Genomic DNA, 21,196 nt, shown 5'->3' on the forward strand with positions numbered 1-21,196 from the left:
GCAATAATGGTCTGAATTAATGATAACACTAACATTCAGCCCATTAGGCTAAATGTTAAGGATATGCCAGTTCATTATTTCTAATGTAGAAAAGGAAAAAGATGGGAAGCTATGGTATTATGATATCTTATAGTATATTAAAAACCAGTAATGCCCAGATCAAGCAACTAAAAATGATAAAAGTATCATAAGTAGATTAGCTATGAGTTTATTCCTGGATGGAGATGTCTTGCATAAAAGGAGCTATGATTAAGTATTACTGAAATGTGTAAATACAGTTAAGGCAAGAAAGATTATTGAAGAGGTGCATGATAGAATATGTAAGGCACATGTAAATAGACATATGATGGCAAGATAGATCATGAAGATAAGGTAGTATAGAGAATGATTGCATTGACTATGCTTAAAAATATCACAAGTGCTAAATTTATGTTGATAAATCCATGCTCCACCAACTACTTTACATGTTTTGACACCACCCTAGCTGTTCTCCATGTGGGGTGTGGATGTCATTGGTCCTATTACCCTAAAGTTAGGTTCATTTTTGTGATGATAGATTATTTCATGAAATAGGTAGAAGCAACTTCATTTAGAAGTGTGACATGATCTGTGGTCTGTAAGTTCATAAAAAGAGAGATCATTTAAAGATATGGACTATGAAAAAAAATCATTTTAGATAATGCCAAGAACCTAAATAGTAAGATGATGCAAGACATATATGCTCAGTACAAAATTAAAACATCATAATTCAGTGCCTTACTGTCAAAAAATAAATGGGCCAGTCAAGGTAGCAAACAAGAATATAAAAAAAATTCTTGAAAAGATGACTGAGACCTATAAGAATTGGCATGGGAAGTTACCATTTGTGCTGCATGCCTATCAAACATTAGTGCATACCTTTACTGGGGCAACACCATTTTCCTTGGTATATAGGATGGAATCTGTGTTAGCAATAGAAGTAGAAATCCTATCCTTGAGAGTTCTAAGAGAGGTTGAATTAGAAGAAGCTAAATAGGTTTGAGAGTGCTACGAGTAGTTAAATTTCACTGAAGAAAAGAGATTGACAACACTGTGCCATGGTCAGCTATATTAGAGAAAAATAATAAAGGCTAATTATAAAAAGGTTCAGCCTTATTGCTTTCAAGAGGGGGAGTTGATCTTGAAAAAATTCTCCCAAACCAGCATGATAATAAAGGAAAGTAGACTCCGAATTGAGAAAGGCCATATATTATGAAACAAGTTTGCTTAGGTGGAATATTGATATTAGTTGAGATGGAAGGAGATTATTTGTCCCATCCTATAAATTATGTTGCTGTGAAGAAATACTATACTTAAAAAAAGAAAAAAAAAAGAAAAAAAAGGACAAATGAAAAAAGAAGACTCAAATCGAAAACTCTAAAATGGTGATTTGAGTCAAATAGGATTCATCTAAGTTGAAAACCTAAAAAGGTAACTTAGATTGGGAGAGTATAACGTCAAATTTGAGAATTCACCAACATGGAGGCTAGCATGTTTTGATGAGCTCTAAGTCGTTAAGTGCATCAAGGGGTTGGAATTTTTGGAAAAGACTTCAAGAGATGTTATCATGATTATTTGATTGTTTATTTTGAGCATTGTTACCCCATACCCATCTTTTTCCTTTTTACTCTACTCAATGGCCAAAGTTGTGCTACCATTTTAATAAGCGATATTTCACTTTATTCCTTGTGTCTTTTTTTGTTGATTATTATTCATTTATTTTCAAGCCATTCCTACTCTTTTTTCTTCAATACCTTGTAATGGAAAAAATGTGTGATTGCATTTTTGCTTTTTGAAATTAAAATAATAATTGATAAATGAATCATAGCATTAAAGATTTTTACATTACCTTGGGAAATGTTGTAAGTGATAAAGGCAAATATAAAATGATCAATTTTCTGGTAAAGACATTGAATTTGGAAATAAAAAATTTCTTTAAGAAGAAAATATAGGAGTTAAATGAGAGAGATGATTGAGAATTACATCTGTTTGGTCTTAGTACCTGATGATTTAAGAGTTTGGGATCTAAAAAAAGAGCTTCTGAAACTTAAGTACCATAGTTGAAAAGAAATTAATTAATTGACATTTGCATAGCATGCATTGCATTTCTAAATGTTTGGAGCATAGCATGCATTGTGTACAAGAATGTCTAGTGCATAAAGTAGGGATATTTCAAGATCCCTATAGAGAAGATAAATATGAAGACTTTCTAGTGAAAGATTTTCAAATTCTCATTTGAAAAAAAAAAAAAGACCTCTGAGGTAAGATTCTGATCCTTGAGAAAAAATGTTTCAAGTTGTGAAGCCTTTGCTTAAATAAACATTCTTAAATTTTAAGGATGATTTGTAAGGCCTCTTAGCATAATCTTCTATGATTTCTTTTGATGATCTATAAGACCTCTAGACATGATTGTCAAAGAATTATATTTATTTTTCAAAGTTGTTGAGCCTTTGTTTAGAGGAGTTTTATTTATTTTTCAAAGTCATTGAACCTCTATTCAGAGGAGCCTTATTTGTTTTTCAAAGTTGTTAAGCCTTTGTTTGGAAGAGCCTTATTTATTTTAAAGTCGTTAAGCTCTTATTTATTTTCCAAAGTTGTTGGGCCTCTGTTTAGAGAAGCTTTATTTATTTTTCAAAGTCATTGAACATCTAGAGGAGCCTTATTTATTTTTTTAAGTTGTTGAGTCTCTATTTAGAAAAGATTTTTTTTTAAAGTCGTTGAGCCTCTATTTGGAGAAGCCTTATTTAGTTTTTCAAATGTTGTAAAGCCTCTATTTAGAGAAGCTTTATTTATTTTCCAAAGTCATTGAGCCTCTATTTAGAGAAGCTTTATTTAGTTTTTCAAAAGTTGTTGAGCCTTTATTTAAAGTAGCCTTATTTATTTTCTAAAGTCATTGAGCCTCTGTTTAGAGGAGCCCTTTTTATTTCTCCAAAGTTGTAAAGCCTTTGTTTAGAAGAGTTTTTATGTTATTCCAGAAGTTTGAATATGCTTAAAAAAAAAAGAAAAATATGTCGAGTTGATTCTTGATTGGGTTTTCTATGTCTTTGCACAATTCTTATTTCACAGAAAATGAACAAATAAGGATAGTTGTAGACACCCCAATCTGTTTGGGGATCTACTTGATTTTTGTTTTTGTTAATAAAAATGAAAAATAAAAAAGTGAAAGAAAACAAAATGAAAAATTAACGGTTGGGTTTTACTTGGATTGAAGAGTTTGAGGTGGATTATTCGAGTTAGAATTGAATTAAAGTTTGGAAGGGAAATTTAAACGGAATTGGAAGTTCTTTCATGTATAGGGTTCTTTGGATTTAAGCCTATAAATACACATCCTAATCAAGCCTAAAGGGATACACACAAAAAATAGAGATCAGAGAGACATAAATAGAGATCAAAGGAAAAAAACATGCAAAGACAGTAAAGAGTACGAAAATTTTTAGGAAGATTTCTTTCTGAAAATTTTCTAGAAAATTTTTAGTTTTTTGTTGAATTTTTCAATAAATTTTGAATTTTTTTGGTGACTTTTCGATGAAATTTTTAGATTCTAGTGAGTTTTCTAGTTTTCAATGTCAATTTTCTAGAAATTGGTGAACTTTTAGTGAACTTTCGATGAACCAACCTAGATTCTGGTGACCTTTTTCATAATCTAGTAAAGATTCAATCGAAGTTCTTTGGGTTTTAAAGAGATAGGGAAAGAAAAGAGAAGAGGAGAGAGAAAAGGGAAAAAGAAATCTAGGGGAAAAAAATGTTAGCCTATTTATAACCAATCAAAATGACATCGTTTTGAGGTTTAAATAGCCCAAGATCCATATGTTTCCATTCGAACCAATCTGACTCAAAGACTGACCCACTTTTTGACCCGTTTCAACCTTTGTCTCAAGTTGAGCCGAATCGAGCTGAGTCATTTTTTGAGCTATTCTAGCTTCTGTGCCTGAAGCCAAACCACACCATCCAGTCGCTAAGTCGAGCCATTTCTATTTTGGTTTTTTTATTAAATTTTATTTATTTATTTAGTTATTTTTTAAAGTTTTTTTGCATAATTAAATTTTATGAAAAGTAAAAATATATATAAAACAAAATAAATATATTTTTAGAATAAATAATAATTATCCAATGATGAAATTTTTAGAAATTTCTAATGGTAAATTTCTATAAAATTTCTAGGTGAGAATTTTTTTCTAAATTTGCCTCACATGGTGGAATAATTTAAAGAAAGTTTCAACAATAATAATTAATATTTATTTTCAATTTAAAAAATAAAAACAAATTTTAATAAAAATTTTGGAATTAAATACTAATTATCTAAGGATGAGATTCTTAGAAATTTCAAATGGTAAATTTCTTAAAAAATTTCAAGGTGGGAAATTTCTCTAAATTTGTCTCAAATTGCGGAATAATTTTAGTGAAATTTCAATAAAAGTAATTGTATTCTTTTCTAAATAAAAAATTTTAGTTGAAAATATTTGACAATTATCCAAGCATAAGAATCTTACAAATTTCAAATGGTAAATTTCCTAAGAAATCTCTAGGTGAAAATTTTCTTTAAATTTGTCCCAAATGGTGGAAGAATTTAAATGAAACTTCAAAAAAATAGTTGACATATTATTTTCTTTCCAAAAATTTAAAAAAGAGAATTTCTAAATAGACCTAAATGGTGAAAAATTTAGAAATCAAAAAAAGAAAATTCTAAATTGACCCAAATGGTAGAAAATTTAGAAGTAAAATAAAAAATAAAAAAAAATTATAAGGATGAAATTCTTAGTAATAGCAAATGGTTGATTATCTAAGAAATTTCTACGTGAGAGATTTGGCCCAAACAGTGAAATAATTAGATATATTTTTAATAAAAAAATAAAAATAAAAAATAATTAAAACTTTTTTCTGCAACAGAGCCTCTTCAAGAAAACAAATGGGATTCTTGAATACTCTTGAGGTGAGAAAATATTTTTAAGAATTCTACAAATTGATGGAGAATATCTAAAAAGTTATTTCCAATATTCATCATTAAAATTTAAGACCATTAGAATCTAAACCTTAGGATAATTTAAAATAAAATGGTACCATCATTTGGATGAGCATGTAGGGGTGTTATAACATTCCCTATATGTAACCTAACTCTCGAACCCTATTCAGATTAGTAGATTAGAACCTGTTCTTTTATGGACTCTTAGTCAAGCTTAAGGCCAACATGACTCAAAGCATTGCTGACCCACTTTTTGACCGTTCTAGCCTTTGTCTCAAGCCGAGCCGAGTCAAGCCACTTTTTGAGACGTTCTAACTTTGGTGCCTAAAATTAAGTCATACTATCTAACCACCGAGCTGAGCCATTTCTATTTTGGTACTTTTTTTATTTTACTTATTTAGATAGTTATTTTTTTAGTATTTTTGCATGATTAAATTTTATGAAAAGTAAAAAATAAATATAAAATAAAATAAATATTTTTTTGAGAATAAATAATAGTTATCCAATGATGACATTTTTAGAAATTGCAAATGGTAAATTTCTATAAAATTCATAGGTGAGAATTTTTTTCTAAATTTGTCCCAAATGGTGAAATAATTTAGACAAAGTTTCAATAATAATAATTAATATTTATTTTTAATTTAAAAATAATAAAAATTTTGGAATTAAATACTAATTACTCAAGAATGAGATTCTTAGAAATTTCAAATGGTAAATTTCTTAAAAAATCTCTAAGTGAGAAATTTTTTTAATTTTGTCTCAAATGGTGGAAGAATTTAAATGAAATTTCAATAAAACTAATTGTCATATTATTTTCTTTCCAAAGATAAAACAAAAAATATATAAATTGACCTAAACGGTGAAAAATTTAGAAATAAAACTATTAAAAATAAAAATAAATCCCAATGATGAAATTCTTAGTAATTGCAAATGATTAATTATCTAAGAATTTCTAGGTGAGAAAATATTTCTAATTTTAGCCCAAATGGTGGATGAATTAGATATATTTTCAATAAAAACAAAACTAAATAAAATAATGATTAAATATTTTTTTGACAATATAGCCTCTTCAAGAAAACAAATGAGATTCTTGAATACTCTTGAGGTGAGGAAATATTTTTTAGAATTCTACCAAATTGATGGTGAATCTTAAAAGTTATTTATGATATTCAACATTAAAATTAAAACTATTAGAATCAAAACCTTAGGTTAATTTAAAATAAAATGGTATCATCCTTTGGATGGGCATGTGGGGGTGCTCTAACCTTCCCTATATGTAATCAAAGTCTCGAATCTTGTTCTAATTAGTAGACTAGAACCTGTTCTTTTAAGGATCCTTAGTTAAGTATAGGAGCTCCTTAAAAGGATAGATTCATTAGGTGGCCAATCACACCCAAAAAAAAGATTAGTGGTAACTCCTTATATTAAGTCTAGCTCTAGATTTATGGATCTATAGGTTATGACAAATGGTTGAATAATTTTGGAAAGACTTAGGGCTCAATATATTAAAAAATAAAGATTACATAGAGAATAAAATTTGGAAAAAAATCCTAAATTCAGTTGAATTAATTTTTTTCAAATCAAAAGAGATTAAATTCCTATACAAGGACCTTGAATCTAAGATCAAAAAAGAGGCTTAATAGCAATTCACTTCAAGATCAAATAGAGGTCATTGAAAAAAGAGAAAATTTGGGCAAAGTTTTAAATCAACAAGGAAGAAGCATTCACGTAAAAAAAAATTTTTTGCAAGAAGATCCAATTAGAGTTTTTGGAAATAAGGTTAAGATTTATAGTAGGAAGTATCAGTTTTTGAAAGGTGAAAATTTATTCCCAACCCATGATCCATTGAGGTAATACTTACTTTCATTTTTTGTGATTTTTGCATAACTTTTATAATATTTAATTGCATACTCTTATTTTTATATTTATTGCGTGGTATATATTTTTGCATGAATTTGCATGACTAATATTATATTTACATGATAATTTATTTGCTTCATATATTTAATTGCATGTTTATTTGCATCATTTATATATTATTATTTTCATGATTATGCACTTAATTGCATGTTTATTTGCATGATTATATATTACTATTTGCATGGTTTATATATTACTATTTCCATGATTATATATATTACTATTTCCATGGTTTATATATCGAAATACATATTTATTTGCATAGTTTATATATTTTTATTTGCATGATTATATATTCAGATGCATGTTTATTTGCATGATTTATATTGTTAATTGCATGATTATATATTTAACTGCATGATTACTAATTTATTTATTTGTGTGATTGTATGATTATTAATATTTTTTTTGCATATTTATTTATTTATTACTGTATGATTTTTTATTTACTGCATGATATTATATTATATGTTATTGCATAATTAATATTATATTTGAATGATATTTAATTGCATGTTTCTATATTTATTGTGTGCATAATTGCATGATTATACATAATTATTAATATATTTGTGTGATTATATTTGATTTCATTAGTATATATTTGCATGAATGGTTATTAATACATTTGCATGACATTCTTGCATGAATATTTTACTATGATCTATGCATGAATTGTTACATGATATTTGGTATGATTTATAATATATTTGCATGATAATTTTTGCATGGTATGATTTAATATTTATTGCATGATTGCATGATTGCCTAATTTTTGATAGAATTTTTTTAAAAGATAATGTGGTGTAAATAAAAAAAAGGATTGGAATTGTTTGATTTGCACGATAAAACCATCTTTCATTATGGTTTAAGTTAGATAACACATAATTAATTTAGTTCTAATTTTGGGCGTAAATGGGTGCTAATACCTTCCTTGCATGTAACCGACTCCCAAACTTTAGTTCTGTTGATGTAAACCAAAACCTATTCTTTTTAGGGACACTCAGCTTAGGTTTAGGATAACCTTAAAAAGGATAAATTCACATAGGTGGCCAATCACACCTAGGTAAAAAAGATTGGTGACAACTTCATATTTTTAGGTCAAATGGGTAGGTTCTCCCAACTTAAGCGTTATGATAGTTTGGTGACTCTATTAGGGACATTAGAGAGTTAGGCCAATAGTTAGTTGTGTGCTATCTTAAGCCTTGCTTATATGGTTTTATTATGTAATTATTTAAGATTTTCATATTACTAACCTATTTGTTTTTGTTTTCTTGTTTTGTATATTTTATTTTTTTATATGCATTAATGTATTTAATTATTCAACATATCCCTTTACACACACCACACTTGCATCATGGATAAGTTCTATACCTAGGCTTTATCCTTTATTAGGAAGGAGCAAGTACCTACACTTTCATGAGTTGATAATCTCCATGTGAGTTAGTGAAAACTCCCACTCAAATTGAACCCTTTCAATTTGAGCATATAATGGTAGGCGAGGATTGAGGTGCATTGCTAGTCTATAATTGACGATAATATAGGGAACAATTTAGAAGCCTTTAGATTATCAAGCCTTTGAACCTAGCATGTACATGAACCTTAAGGATCCAAACCTAGGCGAAAGCCATGTTTTATTAGAAAAAGCCTAAATAGGACATATGATGGGATAGTTATTATTCTTGTAAATTTATGTTGTTCCTTGTATATATTTTTGTATACTAACCTTTTATATTTTGTTATTCCTTGTATATATCATATTATGTTAACTAACCTTTTTTTCTCTATTTTATTATACATATATGCATCGTTAGATTTACATAATGAGTTATTACCATAAAACAATCTTAAAAAAAAAAGAATTTTAATTACATCAATGGAGAGCCTATCAAAGTTCCCTATGTGCCTGAGATGAAGTCCGAGGAAGCTCAGCTTAAAGAAGGTGATTGTTTGCTAACCAATTATGTAACTACTCTGTCTGCCAAAATCCATCTCAATCTTAAACAAAATGATCTTAGCAATTTGGTTATTATTTGGAACCAATAGAATGTCACTACCAAAAAGACTTTCCAAAAGAATTTTGGGGGCCTTGCATTATTTCTTTTAATCCCTATTGATGATAAGCTTATTATAACCATGGTTTAATTTTGGGACCCTACATATCGCTACTTTGCGTTCAATAAGGTTGACATGGTGCCAACTATTGAAGAATATTCAACTCTCATTCGCTTTGGTTATCCCTAATCCTGATAAGGTATATTAGAAAAATAAAAAGACTAGTTACCAAAAAAGCTTGCTCAAATGATGGTCATCAAAGTCAAACTATTGATAATTGGGCAAAAGGAAAAGGTGAAAGTGTTGGTATTTCTTGGTCCATTTTTCGAGACTTTATATACAAATATTTTGGCCCTGAAAGAGGAATGGATTTGATGGCATTGACTTTATATAGGATGATGGTATTTCCAAAAGTTGCAGTGGTGGATTTCTTTGATCAACTTGGTTACCAAATCAACCCTATTCTTGTAATTTTTACTGAGACTATTAGATCATTAAATCATTGTCGCCAAAATAGAGAGGGTCGTTTTACTGGATGTGCTCAATTGTTAATTATTTGGGTGAAAAGTCATATTAAAAATAATGGTGGTAAATTTCGCAAGCCTTATTTCACTAAAAGCACTCCCATTAATGAATTTTGTGAGAATGAATGGCCTACACAAAAATCCAAGGAAGCATGGATCTTATTTCTAGGCAAGTTCACTAGCTAAGATGTGATATGGAAAGCTCTTTGGATGCCTTATGGACCAATATTGTATGGTTATGAAGATAAGCTTTAAGTTCCTCTCGTAGGCCTTTGAGGTGCAGTGAGTTATTTTCTCATCATGGTGCAAAGACAATATGGCTATGAATAATTTATCCCAACCACTTCTAGACTTAGTAAAATGGAGTTCTCATATGTTAAAATTGATACCTCCATAAAGATAGCCAAAACCTAGTAAGCTTGGAATTCACCTAAAAGGGAAGATAGGAAGGGATGCTTAAATGAGCTTACCCCTGAGTACTTTGTATAGCACATTAGGCAAGGTAAAGACCTTAGAATCCTTGAAGAAACAACTTTAAATGGCCAAATGAAATCATCACCTCTTGATCCCCTATTGGTAGTGAAAACCGCTAAAAGAAAGCTCCAAGTTGAAAAAGATGAATTGGAGCTTGAAAACAAAAGGCTAAAAAAAGAGTTAGAGGGAAGAATGGACCAAAAGATTCAAGCACTCAAACAAGAAAGGGATGCATGGAAGAATATTTTTTTTAATCTCAACATCATACAGTCATCCACTAATCATGAGTCAACCTAACTTTTGAAAAAAAATGGACAATTGCAAGCAAAGATGCAAGAAAAAGATGAAGCACTCACCAAAACACAAAATCACATCCAATTACTTAATGAGGTAGTGGTCAAAATTGGAACACAAATAGGTGTTGTGAATGAAGAATGTGAGCAAGCAAAGAAGGCATATGTGAGAAAGCATAACTAGTTGGAGTGCTTGCTTGATCAAATTACCATGGCTATTTACAAAGTTAAAAACATGGTAGAAAAAGTTGAAGAATGGTAGACAAGGGTGCCACTAGTGGGAGCACATGGCTATGAGCTGCTAGCTTTCCTTAATGAAATGCAAGTCCAATATCAACAAATTAGGAATTTTTTTTCCACAATAAACTTCAGACTTCTCATAGGTGTAATATTGGATTTGCTTGGAAATAACTTTCAATTCAATAAAGATTCTCTTTGTTAACAATTGTTATGTGGTAAATCGTCTTTATTGCATCATGCATTCATGCATTCATATATAAACATATCTCTAAAGTGCATGATAATAAGTCATTCTAAATTAAAAAAATTATGGTAAATCAAGGTTCAAGGATAGCTCAATTTTCAAATAATATGAGTGTTACAACACTAGATATTGGGCAAGGATCATAGAAGAAGAAAACACTCTTTACTTTCTAAAGCTAGAAAAGTCATAAGAAAAATTAAAAGGGTAGTTGGAAACTATTATTGAATTGTTGAAAAACATGAGCAATGGGAAAAAAGTAGTGGAAAAAGTAGTGATACAAAATAAGACTAATCCACTATACCTTTCTACCTTTGACCCATATTTAGCATATGCATCTTAAAGGACCCAACACCAAATGTCATTTATTGCAAGTTATCTTTATGTGCAGACTGACATACTGATAACTATTATTCATGTTCTCATTTATCCTATTCTTGACATCAAGACATTTGATCCTACATAAGTTTCAAATCTTGATGATCTCAAAGAATAAGAAAAAGCTGAAGACATGCCCTATTAAAACTAAAGAAAGCCTTGGTTCTCAAAAGATAGATTTCATAGAAAAGAGCCTTAGAGCCTTTGAAGGAACAAACCTTTATGGGTTAATGGATGCTACTAGATTATGTTTGGTTCTTGACGTCATGATTCCACCAAAGTTTAAAGTGCCTAAGTTCAAAAAGTATGATAGAGCCAAATGCCCTATCATTTATATTACAATGTATTGCCACAAGATGGTTGTATATGCTCATAATGAAAAGTTACTCATCCATGTTTTCTAAGATAGTCTTAATGGTTCAATTACTAAGTGGTATATGCAACTAGATAGATCTCGTATTCATGGATGGAGAGAACTTGTAAGGGCTTTCATTGCATAAAACAACACATTATAGATATAGTACCAGATCGTATGTCTCTACAAAGCATGAAAAAGAAGGATACTGAAAGTTTTAAAGAATATGCCCTAAGATGGAGGGATATTGCTGTCCAATTTCAACCTCCATTCACTAAAAAAGAGACCATAATCTTATCTGTCAATACTCTTAAAGCTCCTTACTATGAAAGAATGATTGAAAATGCCACTAAAAATTCAATGATATGGTAATTTTTGGAGAGATCATTGAAGATGCCATCAAGAATGGAAATCTTGAAGATGGTAATGCAAAGAAAGGGGCTATGTTAAAAAAGAAAAAAAGATATGCTCAAGCTGTAATTCATGAAGGGCAACAAGTTGGAGGCTTCACCTTATATTCTCCTTACCTGATGTACCAACCTTACTATTCAACTATCAACAATGTCTCTCCAAGTCCTTATGCTCATCAACCAGTCATACAATCACCCAACTTTCAGCTAGTTACTCAACCTAAGAATCAAGTGAAAAAAAAAAAAGGTCATATAGATCCAATTCATATGACATACACTAAGCTACTCTCTTAACTCATTGAAAACTATTTGGTCACACCAATTTATTCAGAACATATGACACCTCCCTACCTCAAGTGGTATGATGCTAATGCTACTTATGACTATAATCTTGGGATTGCTGGCCATTCTATAGAAAATTACATAGTATTGAAGTATAAAGTGTAAATTTTGGTCAAAAATTGATTTTTGAATTTTGATCAAGAAGCAGGGATATGTGTTATCAAAAACCTTTTACTTAACCACACTAAGGCATAATTTTGAAAGAGTTTTTATAAATGGTTATTACTTTAGGAACTTTAAGAAATAACCTAAATTTTGAACATTTGAGAGTCTTTTATGTCATTTTTTTTTTATTTTTCATCATTTCAATAAAGTGATAGATGTATTTTCATTACATTTTCTAATTAGTTCCATTGCTTTTATATATATGCCTTTCATATTTCATCCACTTTTATGTTCTAAATAACGAATGTTCAAATAATCATAATAATAATTCAAATTTTAATTTTAAAAGCATCATTCATAGTGATAGAATTAATAAGTTGAGACTCTTAATTTGTTGAAATGATTAAAGTAAAAGAAGACAGGTTTCATGAAATGAAACTAGTATAAGATTTCACTCATTCATAAATGAAAATGATGTAGTGTGTGGTTTTTTGTTGAAATGATTGAAGTAAAAGAAGACAGGTTTCATGAAATGAAACTAGCATAAGATTTCACTCATTCATAAATGAAAATGATGTAGTGTGTGGTTTTTTGTGATGGTTCACTCACAAGTTTGCTCTTAGTCAGTAAATATTCTTCATTAAGAGTATTCATATTTGAAATGAGAAATGACCATCTTTCTTCTATCCTTCATACAAAGAGTAAAATTATCCATTTGTTATCCCATTTAGGCTTATTGAATTTTCTTTAAAAGAAACCTTAACCAAAGACCACCCTTCACACTAGTGGCAAAGTTTGAAAAAGGCTTGATCACAAAGATAAGAAAAAAAAAAGTGAAGGTCCATAATGACTTTAGGGATAAAAAAAAAACCTTTTTGATGCTTAAATATTTCCTAAAAAGGGATGAAAAGTGAAATAAAAAAATGTGAATAAAAAAAAAAGAGAAGTGATGAAGAATGGGCCAAAAAACTAAGCTACTATATATGATAATAAATGATCCTTTGGTTATAACCTTTCGAATTAATTTTGGGCCTACGTTTTCCATTTCTTTCATAACCCTTCACCCTAGCTTATGTTACGTCATTTAAAAGTCCATTTTGATCGAATGTGAATGCTCAAAATGGAGAATCATGAATTAAACTAAGATAAACTTGTAATGGAAATATTAAGAATTTTGATCAAAATGTCATTGATGGATTAAGGGAAAAGGGGAAATAAGAAAGAAAGAATGTGTAAGAAAAACAAAAAACAAAAATAAAATAAAATAAGGAAACAGGAAAAAAAGGAAGAATGAATAAGGAAAAAGGAAAACTTAAACTAAAAATCAAGAAAGGCGATTTAAGTAACAAAAAAGAAACTTAGAAAACAACCTTGATGAAGATCCTTAAGAAATAGGGATAATGCTTGAATTGATGAAATATCAAGAATATCAATAGAATGAGCTTTTGAAAAAGAATTCAAAATTAATTTGTCTAGACTTGTCTAAATATTCATTACCTTATATGTTATGTACCATTTCCAACATTTATCTTGATTCATCCTAAAATGATTTCTTTGCTAATTTATTCTTTACCAGACTTATTCTTATAATGAATACCCTTTCTTTGATTTTTTTTGTTTTTCATCATTTACTTCTTCCCACAATGAATTAAAGAAATTTGATGGATTACATTTGGCATTGAATTGAAATGATGATGAATGAATAAATGATTGCTATGAAAGATACTTGTATTGTTTCAAAAAAGTTGGAGTGACTAGGGCGTATTGAAAATGAAATGTGAAAGATGAAAGAAGTTTAAAATGATATTGATCCTTATGGCTTACAAATGAAAAGAAACATTCCAAATGTTGAGATCAAATGATGAAGCTAATGAAGAAAAATTTTGGGGGACAAATAGTTGATACATTTGCTGGCCAGTTCCAAGGAAGTTGATGAAAAACATGATGAGAAGCTAAAAAAAAGACAGGAAGAAAAGTCTTAAGATTCCACTGAAAGAATAAAACTTTGGATTTTAGTGATATAATGGATGAAACTACTTGATGATGCATGATAGCTCATGTTGAAAACCACACATGTTGATGAGATAAAAGAAGTGAAAAGATAAATCAAGAGTTTTGAAAACCCTCTAATTTACCCATAACTTGAAAGATAAATGAATTGCATAGCATACATTGCATTCACCACATGTATTACATGCATGCATCATACTGAGAATATTGTACTCATTCATGGAATTATTCATCATGCATATTTGAAAAAAAAATAAAAAAGTCTAAAGTTTGAAATTGGGTAGGAATTTTGCATTCATGCATTGTATTCACTACATTCATTACATGTTGCATATATCATAGCATTTATTGCACTCATGCATTTCGTGTTTGGAAAAGAAAGACCAAAGTTTAAGTTGTGAAATTAAGACGAAATTTTGAAAAATCTTTAGCTAATGCATTTATTGTGTGCATACATTGCATTCATCATATTCATCCTATGCGTCATGCATGTTTGAAAGGAAGAAAAATTAAAGTTTGAATCTTGAAATTGAATTTGAGAATTGTGGAGAATCTTTCCATTCATTGTATGCATTTATTGCATATGTTTGGAAAGCAGGAAGGAAAAACTAGATGAGTAAATAATTTTAAGAAAAGACATTGGAAGGCAATCAATGATGATTTAGATGAGATGCAAAAACTCAATTTAAGGTAAGATTTTTTAAAGCTTCAATGCCTCTATCAGGGGGAGCTTTTTCAAAGGTAAGAATGATCTCATTTTATTTTTTAAAAGTTTTAAAGCTTCAGTTGCGGGGGAGCATTTTATTTTTCAAAAGTTCCAAAGCCTAAATTATAAGGGAGTATTTTATTTTTCAAAGTTTCTAAGCCTTAGTTGTTGGGGAACATTTTATTTTCAAAAGTTCCAGAGCTCCAATTGTGGGTATTTTTCAAAAGTTCTTAATCCTCAGTTGTAGGGGAGCATTTTACTCAGTTATGGGGGAGCATTTTATTTTTCAAAAGTTTCAAAGCCTTAATTATGGGGGAGCATTTTTCAAAAAAAAAAAGTTTCAAACCTCTAAGAATGAGCCTTTGCAATTTTCTTTTTCAATTTTTCTTGACTTGGATTAAATGGATGTCTTTTGTCTTTGTACAATTCCTGTTTCAAAGAAAATGTACAAAGAAGGGCAACTATAGACACCCTATTTTGTCTGAGGATTTTTTGAAATCCATTGGGTTTCAAATTTTAATTTTGATTATGCAATTGGGCCTTAATTGGAATAGTGAATTTTGAGCCCAAAGATTAAGCCCTAAATTTTATTTGTATTTTAATTTTGTACTTTAAGTTTTTGTTTAATTTTTATTTTTTTAGTCAAAATAGTCAAAGTCAAGTGGTAAAAAAATTTAAAAAAGGGTAAAAATAAAAAAAGAAAAAATGTGAGATTTTGTATGAAAAATCTTAGATTCAATTCAACTCTTGGATTCTATCTCAGATTTTAACTTTAATGGCTTAATAATTTTGGAAAGACTTAGGGCACATTCTATTGAAAAAGAGAAGATTACACAAAGAATAAAATTTGAAGAGAAATCCTAGATTCAGTTGAATTAATTTCTTTCAAATCAAAAGGGATTCAATCCCTATATAAGGACCTTGAGTCTAAGATCAAAATGGGAGGCTTGATAGCAATTGATTTCAAAATTAAACAGAGGTCATTGAAAAAAGGGAAATTTGGTTAAAGTTTTAAACAAACAAGGAAGAAGCAATCAAGTAAAAAAAAAATTTTTTTGCAAAAAAATCTAGTTCGAGTTTTTGGAAAGAAGATTAAGATTTATAATAAGTATAAGTTTTTGAAAGGTTAAAAATTGTTAGAACATATGATCCATTGAAGTAATGTTTACTTTCATTTTTTTTGTGATTTTTGCATAACTTTTGTAATATTTAATTGCTTACTCTTATTTTTATATTTATTGCATGGTATTTATTTTTGTATGAATATGCATGACTAATATTATACTGGCATGATAATTTATTTGCTTAATATATTTATTTGCATGATTATATATTTATTCCATGTTTATTTGCATCATTTATATATTATTATTTACATGATTATGTATTTAATTGTATGTTTATTTGTAGGGTTTATATATTATTGTTTGCATGATTATATATTTAATTGCATATTTATTTGCATGGCTTATATATTTTTATTTGCATGATTATATATTTAATTGCATTATTTTTAATTTATTTATGTGATTGTATGATTATTAATATATTTATTTGTGTATATTATTATTGCATGATTTTATATTTATTACATGGTATGATGTTATATGTTATTGTATGATTAATATTATATTTGAATGATATTTAATTGCATGTTTCTATAATTATTGTGCGCATAATTGCATGATTATACATAATTATTAATATATTTGTGTGATTATATTTGATTTCATGATCATATATTTGCATGATTGGGTTATTAATATATTTGCATGGCATTTCATATTATTGTATGATAATTAATTTATTTGTACGATATTATATATTTACATGATTGTTATTATTGAATAATACTTAATATATTTGCATGACATTCTTGCATAAATATTTTAGTATGATCTAAGCATGATACTATTACATGATATTTGGTATGATTTATAATATATTTGTATGATAATTTTTGCATGGTATGATTTAATATTTATTGCATGATTGTATGATTGCTTGATATTTTGATAAAATTTTTTTATATGACCATGTGATGTAAATAAAAAAAGAATTAGAATTGTTTGATTTGCATGATAAAATCATCTTTGATTAAAGTTTAATTTAGATAACACAATTAATTTGGTATCAATTTTGGGCATAAAGTGGTACTTAGGGTTGGCAGCCCAACTCGCCCCCGACGAGTTCCGACCTTACCTAATCTCATTGAGTCAATTTTTTTTTTTTGAAAATCAAGTTTCGGGTTGAGTTAGGTCGGGTAATGATAGAAAAAAATTGGGATTGGGTTCGGGTCGGGTCTTAGGCAAACCCGACTAGACCTAACCCAATATATATAAAAATTTATTTTTTTTATTTTTTATTTATATATATTTATTTAATTTTATATTTATATTAAAAAACTATATTTTATAATTAAAAAAATAATATTTTATTAATTTTGGGTCGGGTCGGGTCAGGTATAGTTTATATAATATTGTGTCGGGTTGGGTCCGGGTGTAAAAAAATAAAAAATTTCTCAAGTCGGGTCGGGTTCGGGGCAAGCAAAATTCTACCCTGATCCGACCCGTTGCCATCCCTGAGGGTGCTAATACCTTTCCTACGTGTAACTTACTCTAGAATCTTAGTTTTGTTAATTTAAACTAGAACTAATTCTTTTTAGGGACCTTTAGCTTAGGTTTAGGATAACTTTAAAAATGATAGATTCACAAAGGTGACCAATCACACCTAGGAAAAAAAGATTGGTGGCAACTCCATATTTTGTGTATAATGGGTAGGTTCTCCCAACCTAAACGTTATGACAACTATCATTCCAACGATACAGTTCAATGCCATTCATCTTACAATGTTTAGGCTTTCAATTACTACACCATAAAGATAGTTCATCAGCAATCAAAATACATAATCAAAATCCCAAAGCAAAATACACAATAGTTTTCCCTTTGCCAAAGTCTTTGCATCTTAATAAGCATAGAACACTTTATAGTTTAATACCATTTGTCCTGTAATGTTTAGTCTTTCAATTACTACACTATCTACTTTATCAACAATCTCAATACACAACCAACATCACAAAGCAAAATAAGCAATATTTTCACCTTTCACAAATTTGATCTCATCGTAATATACTATAAAGATTGTTCATCAACAATCATAATACACAACCAAAATCACAAAGCAAAATACGCAATAGTTTACACTTTCACAATGTCATTGCATCTTAATAAGCATAAAACACTATATAGTTCAAAATCATTCATCTTGCAACGTTTAGTATTTCAATTACTACATTATCTACTTTATCAATAATCAAAATACATAACCAGAATCACAAAGCAAATACACAATAGTTTTCACCTTCACAAAAGTCATTGCATCTCAATAAGCACAAAATAATATATAGTTTAATATCATTTGTCCTGCAATATTTAATGATAGCACCCTAAAATATAGTGCTTTTACATGCTAAAATTGGAGCTAAATTTTAAAATTTCGATTGATTATTTAGTACTTTTCATGTTATTTTCATGATTTTAGGGTTTTAAGCTTGTGGACTTCATTTTCATACATGCAAGGAGCACATTCGACCTTATATTGGAAACTTATGGCTAAACCTTAATGCCTTTTATCATTCATCCGTGTAGCGAAACAAGATAATTTAAAGTGTTTCAATTACATTGGGACTTGACATGCACTTAAAGGAAGAAGTTGTGTTTATGAAAGACTCCAACATATTCGACCAAAGCAAAAATTCAAGGAGGTTGCAAGCAATTTCAAGCTTACTTGGACACTACCTTGTTTGGCCAAAGATATTTTATCCAAGAATGACTTTTTTGCTTAGCCATAAAGGAATTTAAATGGACAATGACTCATATCTCATATCTCCCATTTAGCTAAGACAAAACCTAAGAGGATCTCATGCAGCTTTAACCTAGCATGGAGATTATATACACTCGACTAAAGATGTTTGTAATGCATAAGAACTCTTTTGCTTTCTCTTTAAAGAGTCATGATAAAATGATGACTCTTGCCATTTGAAATGAAAAGGCTTGGATGAAATTCAAATGTAGTATCTTATAATCCAAGAGTTAGCCAAACCTACCTAGAAAAATAGATCAAGATGGAAGTTACAAAGATCAAAGGGCTAAGATTAAATCCTAAGAAACCACTCACCCAAAACCACTCCACCATGAAAAGTCTTATTTGACCATGATGATTTAGAGATCAAGATTGAGCTCTATCATATGGTATTTGAATTTAAACATAATTCTTATAATCCTATCCCCTTTGGCCGAACCTCTCACTATAAATAGGAAGCCCATTCACCTTATTTCATTATCCATCATCTTATTCTTCCTTTCTCTTCTCTCTTTTCTTAGTTCTTTTTTTAGTTTGTTGTTTAGCTTAGTTATTAGCTTGGGTGATAGATTTGCAAATAACAAAAGCTTTGTTCTTTAAATTATTTTCTTTCAATTAAAGAAGTATTTTTCCAAAATCTCTTTTTCATTACTTTTAATTTCAAATCTTGTTTTTACTCTCTTTTTTTTAGCATGCATTCTTTATTTCTCAAGTTAGATTCAAGAATTTCTTCTTTAGTTGTTTACAAGTTTTGGCCATTACTTTTTTGGGTGATTTACAACTTTATTTTTATACAAACATTGTTTCAAGTTCTTTTCAAGCATTCGGCCATCTCAAGTTCTCTTTATTTTTATTCTTATTCTTTTAGATCTAACTTTTGTCTACTTTCCTTTACTTCCTAAATGATAGTTGGTGAAGTTAAGATCTAAGCCTACAAACTTACTTTTCTTTATTTTGCAACCAAACCCAAGTTTTCATCTATTTAGATATGGGATTTTAAGATCTTGCCATTGGTACTTGAAGAGTAACCGAACATTTATAATTTATAATCCTTTGGGAGATAATACTGGAATACTTCTATTTTATTACTTCATCTGTGCACTTGTTGGCTATCTAAAAAGTTGTAATCAAGTTTTTGGCACCATTATTAGGGACTATAGCAGTGTTTTCAATATCAATAAGGATTTTTTAAACTTTTATAATCTAAACTTTTTTTAATTACTTTTATTTTTCTTTTCTTTGATTTTTTCTTGTTTGCATGCACAAATCCAAAAGTGTTAATTTAGTTCCAATTGATTAAAAAATTGAAAAAACATTCATAAAAAGAAGAAAAGAGCAACCAACATAACCTGCACCAACACCAATGGCTAATGCAAACAATAAGGCTAAAAAAACCTTAAAGGATTATATAGTTCTTAACTTTAATGGTTTTCAAGCATCCATTAGAAGGTTAACTATTCAAGCCAACAAATTTGAGATCAAACCTTCAATAATACAAATGGTCTAAACTTCTATGCAATTCGGAAGACTACCAAATGATGATCTTAACCTTCGTCTTTCTAATTTTCTTGAATTATGTGATACTTTTTACTATAATAGTGTTTTTGATAATGCAATTAGACTAAGACTTTTTTCCTTTTTCTCTTAGGGATAAGGCAAAAAATTGTTTGACAATCATTACCACTTGTTTTTATCACCACATAGGATAACTTGGTACAAAAGTTCTTGGTAAAGTTTTTTTCGCTAACAAAAATAGCTAAATTAAGAAATGAGATCACCATATTTATGCAAGTAGTTAGTGAAACATTATATGATACATGGGAAAGATTCAAAGATTTGCTAAGTGCCTACATCATGGTTTACCCTAATGGCTGCAAATCTAAATTTTTTACGATGGTCTCACACCACCCACGAAAACCATTTTAAACTTAGCTATTTGAGGGGCAATTATGAATAAGACTCTTAAGGAAGCCAATGAACTAATTGAATTAACAACTACCAATAAGGCATGAAAAAGAAGGTAAGTAAAACAATCTGTTGGTTTATTTAATATAGATGCTATTACCTCCATCAATTACTAGTAAGTCACCCTAACCAAAAAGATATAAGCCCTAGAAGCCTAATGCCAACATCCAAAGCCATGTTGCTTTAATTAAGAACCTTGAAAACCAAATAGGTCAACTAGCCCAAGCTATAACCAACCACCCTATAGGTACCTTACCTAGCAAATACTGAATGCAACCCCAAAAGACATGGTAAATAAAGATGTAATGCTATCTATTCTTTGGGAGATGTTGGAATAGA

General features: G+C 29.1%; 1 non-coding gene across 1 annotated transcript; it reads right to left on the reverse strand.

The window, feature by feature from the left end:
* Nucleotides 1-20,650: 20,650 nt before the first annotated feature.
* On the reverse strand, nt 20,651-20,753 carry LOC149514070 (small nucleolar RNA R71). The gene has a single exon (XR_016329457.1). It is a non-coding gene; the product is annotated as a small nucleolar RNA R71 (small nucleolar RNA).
* Between the last annotated feature and the right edge of the window lie 443 nt (nt 20,754-21,196).

The sequence above is a fragment of the Durio zibethinus genome, chromosome 17, assembly GCF_047325235.1.
Source record: "Durio zibethinus cultivar Kanyao isolate XHJ-2024 chromosome 17, ASM4732523v1, whole genome shotgun sequence".
Lineage (NCBI taxonomy): Eukaryota > Viridiplantae > Streptophyta > Magnoliopsida > Malvales > Malvaceae > Durio > Durio zibethinus.